The sequence below is a fragment of the Halichoerus grypus genome, chromosome X (assembly GCF_964656455.1).
Source record: "Halichoerus grypus chromosome X, mHalGry1.hap1.1, whole genome shotgun sequence".
In the NCBI taxonomy this organism is placed as follows: domain Eukaryota; kingdom Metazoa; phylum Chordata; class Mammalia; order Carnivora; family Phocidae; genus Halichoerus; species Halichoerus grypus.
Window position 1 is genome coordinate 10630757 of NC_135727.1, and position 8330 is coordinate 10639086.

The following is an 8330-nucleotide window of genomic DNA, read 5'->3' on the forward strand; positions in this document are numbered from 1 at the left end:
TTCTATAGAAAAGTTAGGGTCTGACAGAAATACAGATTTAGGAGTAAATTTATAAATTTAAATTTATGAGTTATATATATGTATATATAACAAATACCTTTATAAATAAACTGTATTTAGAGGTATGGCACTGCATAATTTTACCAAGGATTAATGTGTCAATAGAACAGAGAAGATGGTCTGTAAATATCACTGAATGTAAGGAGACCTAACACACTGCTGATGAGAATTCAAAATCTACAGTTTTTCTTTAGAGCTCTTTGACAGTCTGAATCAAAGGGTCTTATAGTCCATATTTATTGGGGCACCTGGGTGGCTCAGTCGGTTAAGCATCTGCCTTCGGCTCAGGTCATGATCTCATGGGTCCTGGGATGGAGCCCCACGTCGGGCTCCCTACTCAGTGGGGAGCCTGCTTCTCCCTCTCCCTCTGCCCCTCTCCTGCTTGTGCTCTCTCTCTCTCTCAAATAAATAAATAAAATCTTTTTAAAAAGAAAAGAAAATCCCATATTTATTGATGCATTAAACGAAATTCTTTAAATATTCTCAAAAGAAATATACACTGAAACAGTCAAATATTTATATATAAAGATGTATTTTGTGGCATTATGTATAAAAGAGAAAATAGGAACAATCCTAAAATCCCAGAAACTGGGGGATAGTCATAAAATATGAAATATTTGGCGTCAGTGAAATTTTCTTAAATATAAATTTTAGTTCACATACAATGCAATATAGGTTTCTGGAGCAGAATTTAGTGATTCATCACTTACACACAAAAATATGGAATGCTTCACGAATTTGTGTGTCATCCTTGCGCAGGGGCCATGCTAATCTTCTCTGTATCATTCCAGTTTGAGTGTATGTGCTGCCAAAGAGAGCACTGGCCGCAATGAAATTTTAATTAATGTTTCAAAAATATTTAAGGATATGGAAAAATAAAACAGAAAAAACAAAACACAGCTTCAAGGAACTGATCATGTAGTAGGGATACAGGTACATAAATAATTAGTTTAATGATTAAGGGCAGAGCAGAAGTGTCTACAAAATGCAGAAGAAACAGGGTGCCTGGGTGGCTCAGTTGGTTAAGCGACTGCCTTCGGCTCAGGTCATGATCCTGGAGTCCCGGGATCGAGTTTCGCATCAGGCTCCCTGCTCAGCGGGGAGTCTGCTTCTCCACTCTGACCCTCCTCCCTCTCATGCTCTCTGTCTCTCATTCTCTCTCTCGCAAATAAATAAAATCTTAAAAAAAAAAATTCAAAATACAGAAGAAACAAAAGAGTAAATGCTTAAATATGTCTAGTGTGAGGGTGATTGGAGGCAGTCTCTCAGAGGAGATGGCCTCTAAATTGAAAATGTGAAGGGTGAATAGGAATGGTTTGAGCAGAAGAAATAATATGTGCCAAGGTAGAGAGTATAGAACAATATGGTATATTGATGAAACTTTAAGAAGCTCAATATTACTGAAGCAAAAAGCATAAAAACAGGTGAAGATGAAGGAAGGGAGGCAATCAGGGGCAAATCATACAGTGCATAAAGTATCATACAAAGATCTAGAATTTATAACAAGGTCACTGGGGTGTAGGGTTAGTGAAACATTTTCAGTAGGGACATGACAAGTCAGATTTAAGTATAACCCTAATCTCCACACATTGCAAGGAAGTAAATACTTCTTGAGAAAATTAGACATAAAATCAAATATCCAATTTGACATATTCTTGCTATACTCCTGCCTCTTCTCCCACAACGCACTGTGTTCTCTCCCAGCTGTCTCATCACACCTGCTTCCTGTCCCCTCCAGGATCTCTGCAATAATGTCTATTATCAGGAGCAGAACTATGTTGCATAGTGTCCTCCAAGTAAGGCTGTTGTGAAGCCCATCCAGGGATGGATGTTGGCGATATAATGTGTCACTGCCCTCCGGATGCAAGACTGAAACTAACTACTGCTATGGTCCAAGTTCATATGCCCAGAACTAAGGCAGTAGCAGTAAGTAAGGCCTGAAAAAAGGAAATGGATTGAAGAAATACATATATAGAGAAGGTGGAATGGATTGGATGGCTAGTAGACTGAAAATCAAGGAGGGCAATGGTAAATTTAGTTCTGGACATATTCTACCGAACAGCATTTAGAGCAGTGGTTTCCAGACTTGGCTGCACATTGGAATCCGTGGTGGAGCTTTGCAACAGTACATTTTCTAGAACATCACTCCTGAATTTTTTGGTTCAGTATTCCTGGGGTGTGAAACAGGTAGCAGCACTTTAAGTAAGCTCCTTTGGTGATCAGAATGCACAACCCGAACTGGAAATTTTGCTGTAGAATACTGCTCAATTCAGAGTTAGTGGAGTATTAACTAGCACATAAATGGATATAGAAAAGATGTCTTGGTTATGGTCCCATGGCTCCTGTTATTGCAAGTGTATTTAGTAGAAATCTGAATATTCCCTTCCATTGCTATTCTGAGCAGATGTTCATTCCTCATTCATGAGAAATTAGGGTTTGAATATCCTGCACCTGTTGCCAGATCTTACCAATGGCAGATTCTCAACTTCTTTCTCTATACATCTATTAATCCAGTTCATAATGATTTCTTTTATGTTTAGCATGTGCTTTTTCTGGCACAGAAAGATGTCCTCTATATAAGCCTAACTTCCCACATACACAAATGATTCTATTAGTTACTCAGCAGGTGTCTAAGACAATGGTTTTCCACAGGAGAACTGTATCCTGAAGATTAAACCATTTTGCCTTGAAAAGTGGCCAGAATTTTATTCTCAGTTACTAAAAACCCCGTGAAGAAGCTGTATGTATAATGCACACAGTGTGACTCAGATCACTGACCATGGAGAATATTGGGTAAAAAACAAACATACATTGATCTGTTGTTGATACTGTTCCCAAAAGTGGCGCTTCACCATATGAAAGATGTTACCGCTTTGGATAGGTTGAATTGTTAAATTTGCTCTTCCCAGACTTTTTAGTAGAGCTCTACTTACTTTTGTCAACTGTTCACTGGTGTGGTCACTAGATGTTTTCTTACATGGTAGCAACTCTGAGGATTAAGTAACCTCTCTAGACACTAATTAATGGTGGATACAGAGGTAATTACTGCACTTGTATTTTTAAAAAATAAACTCAATATTAACACATCTTACCAATAATCTTAAACTATATCGAATGCTGATCGAAACCTCACATGTTGCAATAGCACTGCCAACACAAAACAGACTCCACTGAAGTCCTTTCTCTTGGACCTGTTGGTAAGTTGCCTTTGTAACTACACCCTGGCAGCACGTGCTTTACTACCTTCCTTGGTAGTCAGAAATCAGGGGGAGTAAGCTCATCTGGACACTTCTAGATTTCTAACAGTTTTGTTGACAAATGAATTCACAACTGGATTTGAAGGGCATTGTTCTTAAAAGAAAAGGGGTAGCACGAGGGAGATCTCAGTCATGGTGAAATAGTTCTGTATCTCAACTAGGGTGGTGCTTTTACCGATCTACATAATGTGATCCAATGACATAGAGCTATACTCACACATCATATCAGTATCGATTCCCTGGTTTTGATACTATACAATGTAGAAGATGTAGCTATTGAGGGAGACTGCGTGAAGGATACAGAGGACCTGTATGTACTATCTTTGCACCTTCCTCTGAATTTATAATTATTTCAAACTAACTTGAAAAGAAAGCTCCTTGTCAGAGTCATTTTCCATTAGAAAGCAACAAGCCCAAGCAGTGTGGGAGCCTACCTCTTCTAGAACTGACGTCGTCTGCTTTGCCTGCATCTCGGCTACCACATACCAATAAGTCTGTCGCTTCACTCAGTTCTTTGCCTGGTATTTTGTTGATGCATAGCCTTCGCAATTCAGGCCCAATTTCTGCTTTTAATATCGTTTCTTGTTCAATCCATAATGCCTCACAGTGTCTGGCATGTGACAGGCATTTTGGCTGAATGAATAAAGGAAGGAAAGATGGTCTTATCTATCCTCCTAGAACTCCGAGTTCCTTGAGGGCTAGAACAACAGATTCATCTATATCAGCAAAACATCTAGCACAGTAGGCATTCAGTGAATGTTTTAGGAAGTAATAAATGGAATGTTATAAAATCAACAAGGATTATTGTTATTAACATTTTAAAGGCTCTAACCATTCTCTGCTAAAAGGAAGTTTTCATAATTTCCCTCAACCTCACCTTTCTCTTTAAGATCTTTTATATTTTTTTGAGCATAACTGAGGGCAACCTATTTTTAGTGAGGTAGTATTCTGTATGTATGCCTATAAAGTGGTAGTTTTCTAAGATAGAGAATTATATTCAAAGCTGTTCTTGCAAATCACATCCTGCAGAGATTCTAGATGGTTGTGGCACCAGCTCTGCTACTTTTCAAAATAAATTAGTGAGGTACTTGGGATCCAGGAGAAGACTGCTTGTTAACCGGATGCTGCAAAAATGGGAAAAATAAGGAGCTGCACCCGAAGACCAATGAGCTGCTGAGGCCTTGGGCCCATACCTTTCATTCCTTCATTACTGGCCCATTGGCAGTGTTTGATTCTTCAAGAAAGCAGCCTGTGCACTTTGGTGCTGAGCAGCGGGTAAAAAAGACACAGACATGGCAAGTATCTGATGCAAGTTATACCCTAATTTCCTAGACATTTCCTATTTATTCTCTCGTTCCGTGAATATTAGACAAGGCCCCTTGGGTGCAAGTGACAAAAAACCTAACACAAACAGGCCTTAAAAATGGAGAATTTGTGAGCTTATGTAAAAAAGTCCCGAGTGAGACTTGAACTAGGAGCCAAAACACTGTTTGTTATCCTGGCTTGATGTATCTCCACTCTTAGCTCTGCCCTCACCTGTGTTGTCTTCATTATTGGGCTTTATCCAGTGACCTGCTGAATCTGCCCAAATTCAAGTATAGTAGTAAAGAGAGTATGCTCTTCCCAGGAAATTCAGTACAGATCCAAGGATTCACTCTAATTGGACCAGCTGAGGTCACATGTTCACTCATTAACTCATCACTGTGGCTAAGGGTATTCTGTGAATCAGTTGGCCAGGCCTGGGTCTTGCACTCCACGCTGCTGGAGTCAGTTCAGTTCCAACCGAATGAAAGGAACACAAAGTAAAATATCAATTCCGGAAGATATGGTGGGTACCATTACTAGAAGAGAGAGGTAAGAGATGCTGGCAAGCTTCTGCTTTTGAGCTATTGCCTTCTACCATCCCTCCTCATGTCCTCTTTTTTTTTTTTAAGATTTTGTTTATTTATTTGACAGAGAGAGAGAGCACAAGCAGGGGGAGCTGTAGAGGGAGAAGGAGAAGCAGGCTCCCCACTAAGCAGGGAGCCCGATGCGGGGCTCCATCCCAGGACCCTTGGATCATGACCTGAGCCGAAGGCAGACGTTTAACCAACTGAGCCACCCAGATGCTCCTTCCTTTTTTTTTTTTTAATAGTTAAGAGATTTTATTCTAGTAGCTATAATTACAGTGCTTGTTTGTCGAAATGAAAACTGAAAACAAGTATCCAAAACAGTTGATTACTAATCGTGTATTGGAAGCAGTAAGAGGTTCTGTGACACCAAATAAACCAGTTCTGAGGATTTCCCCAAGATAAAGTTTAACAGCTCCAGCTTCTTCAGTGTTTAGCAAAATGCAAAAGAAAACAGGAGAGGTCATCGATTCTAGGGCAAGTCTGACCCTTGCAGGCTGAGGGAGTGAAAGCACGTGCAGACGTGGCGGGGGGTGGTGAGGGGGTGGGGGGCGGGCTGAGGCTCTAGGGTGCCTGGCCTGCCCACCCTCACTCCTGTTGGTCAGACCCCAAGCATCCTGGAGCAAGCCAGAGTGCCCACACAGACCCAAGGGAAGGCCAGGGTCCCTCTGAAGGGTCTGTGAGCAGTGGCCACAGCCCCCAGCCTGTCTCCTGGGCAGCTGTGTAAGCACAAGTACAAGCACAAATGCTAGGGGATGTGGGATGACCCGAGACAGAGCAAATCACAGGGACCCTATCGTGACCATGCAGAATGGACCGTGGCTGGTTGTGCCCCATCTCATGTTCCCGACGGGAAACGGACCACTGGTGGACTAGACTCTGGCCACTGCTGCAGAACCAACACTAGGCACGTTTCTCCCTTCTGTGGGTTCACTTGTTCTCCTTATCTTGCATTTGTAACTATTTTTAAAATGCACTGAGTTTGGGTTAAAAACCAACCACCAAAATGGATCTCAACACAGATCTAACGCCTGAGGAGGCGTGCCAGGCTGGTCCGACACAGCGACTTCCGGGGGCCCCGTGTGCCTAACATCCCTTCTCAGTATTGAACATGGGTTGATTCTCTCTTTACAATAAAAAAAGCTGAGTAATACTGCATAGGAGTACCAGAAACAGCCTCACTGGGAACAAAAACTGTTTACATTAAATAAAAACCCGGCTGCAGGCGGCGTCTGCACATTGACAGCCTGGCGAAGCACGCTGTGACCCACCGTGGAGACAGCTTCTGGCGCTCACACCGCAGGAGAGTAAAGCAGGGTGGAAGGGAGGCGGTGGGGCGGGGGCGGCGGCTCACTTCTGGTTCCAGAGCTGATTGGACAGCCAGTCCAGTCCCTCCTAGAGCCCGGGCCCGCTGGTGGCACAGGTGGCCTGAACGTACCAGTTCCTGTGGCGCAGGGACCATGGCCCCAGCTTGTTGGTGATCTCAGCCGCGTTCATGACGTTGCGGAGGTCCTGCTCTCTGTCGTTGCCACCAACCGCGAAGATGAGACCTTGTGTGTTCTGGAAGCAGTGGCGCCACAGAGGCTGGATCTTGTCCTGGCCGCCCACGTCCCACACAGTGAAGCTGATGGTCTTGTCCTCCACGGTTTCCACGGTGAAGCCTCTGGTGCGAACAGTGGTCACGGTCTCACCCAGCTTCAGTTTGTACACGATGGTGGTCTTCCCCGCAGCATCTGGGCCCACCATGAGAATGTGCATTTCTTTTTTGCCAAAAAGGCCCTTAAAGGTGTTCTAGAAGGTATTTCCCATGCTGTAGATGGGGGGGGGGGGGGGACAACACCAGCCAGAGAAACCCTCAGAGGTCGCGGTGAGGCCACTGCTCTGAGCCAGGCGTTTGTTTCGCTCCCACCCCTCCTCGTGTCTTCTTGTCAAAATACTATCTGTCCTGCAAGGGACTGTCCAGTTTAAATGTTACTTTCTTTGTCAGTCCTTCACTCAGTCCTTGGTCAAATGAATTTCTCTTATTGTCTGTGTTTCTATAGTACTTTGAACCCCTGCTCTAGCATCCATTACAGTCTGTTTGGTATCCTAATGACCTGCATTTGTGTCTTTATTTCCCTAGGTGACCAGATTTTGAGGGAAGGTACTGAATCTGTTATAGCTTTGCATTGCCCACAGAGTACCATTGACTTTGCCATAGCCACAATATATTCTTGCTGCATTATTGACTCGAAATTAATTTGAATAATTGATCTTTTCCCCCCCATTTCAGCATGCTATATCAGTGGTCTGTTTTCACTCCTGCAAAACTGCTCTGGGGCATGCATTTATTTTTGAAGTTTTCCCACTTTTTCTTCAACTTCAATAAAGAAATTTATACTTATTTTTATTCAAAATCATCCTTTAATTGCTAGTTTGTCTATGCTAAGTTTGGGTTTGAGTACATTTCTGATTGTCTTGAGACTGGGGGGCCTTGACCCTCCCTTCCCATCACTTACATCCTTCATAGCTTTTATATCAGAAACCAAATCTATTATGCATGGTATGGCTTTAAGCTATATAATCAGCCAGAATTAATAACAATTATAACAGGGTCTTTCTATTGCAAATTAAATTCAGCATTTTATAATTCACCAACAAAATCTGATTGACATGAGAACTCTTCTGACCTTTTAGAGGAGTTGATGTTTAAAATGGATATATAATGGGTGCCAGGGTGGCTCAGTTAGTTAAGCCTCCTACTGTTGCTTTCGGCTCAGGTTGTGATCTCAGGGTTGTGAGACTGAGCCCCACGTCAGGCTCTGAGCTCAGCATGGAGTTGGTTTGAGAGTCTCTCTCTGCCCCTCCTCCTCTACCTCTCTCCTGGCTTGTGCATGCTCTCTCTCTAAAATAAATAAATCTTGAAAATAAAAAAGTAATAAGAAAATAAAATGGATAGATAATGATACATCTTCTCTGCTAGTAGACCTGCAAAGACCAGTGGTTAATCCTATACAAATTAGATCAATAGGTTGAAAATGAGAAAATATTCAATGTAATAAAGCTTTACTGAGCACCTGCTGTGGTTTTATGCCCTTTGCTTTGTGTGGATGATGAACAGATGAATAAGACATAAAATTCTCAT

The 8330-nt window shown here is 42.3% G+C and overlaps 1 non-coding gene and 1 pseudogene across 1 annotated transcript; both read right to left on the minus strand.

Annotated features, from left to right (window-relative positions):
• Positions 1-774: 774 nt before the first annotated feature.
• On the minus strand, positions 775-881 carry LOC118521177 (U6 spliceosomal RNA). Its single transcript, XR_004910028.1, has one exon. It is a non-coding gene; the product is annotated as a U6 spliceosomal RNA (small nuclear RNA).
• Positions 882-6601: 5720 nt separating this feature from the next.
• On the minus strand, positions 6602-7015 carry LOC118521176 (ADP-ribosylation factor 1 pseudogene; annotated as a pseudogene).
• Positions 7016-8330: the final 1315 nt, after the last annotated feature.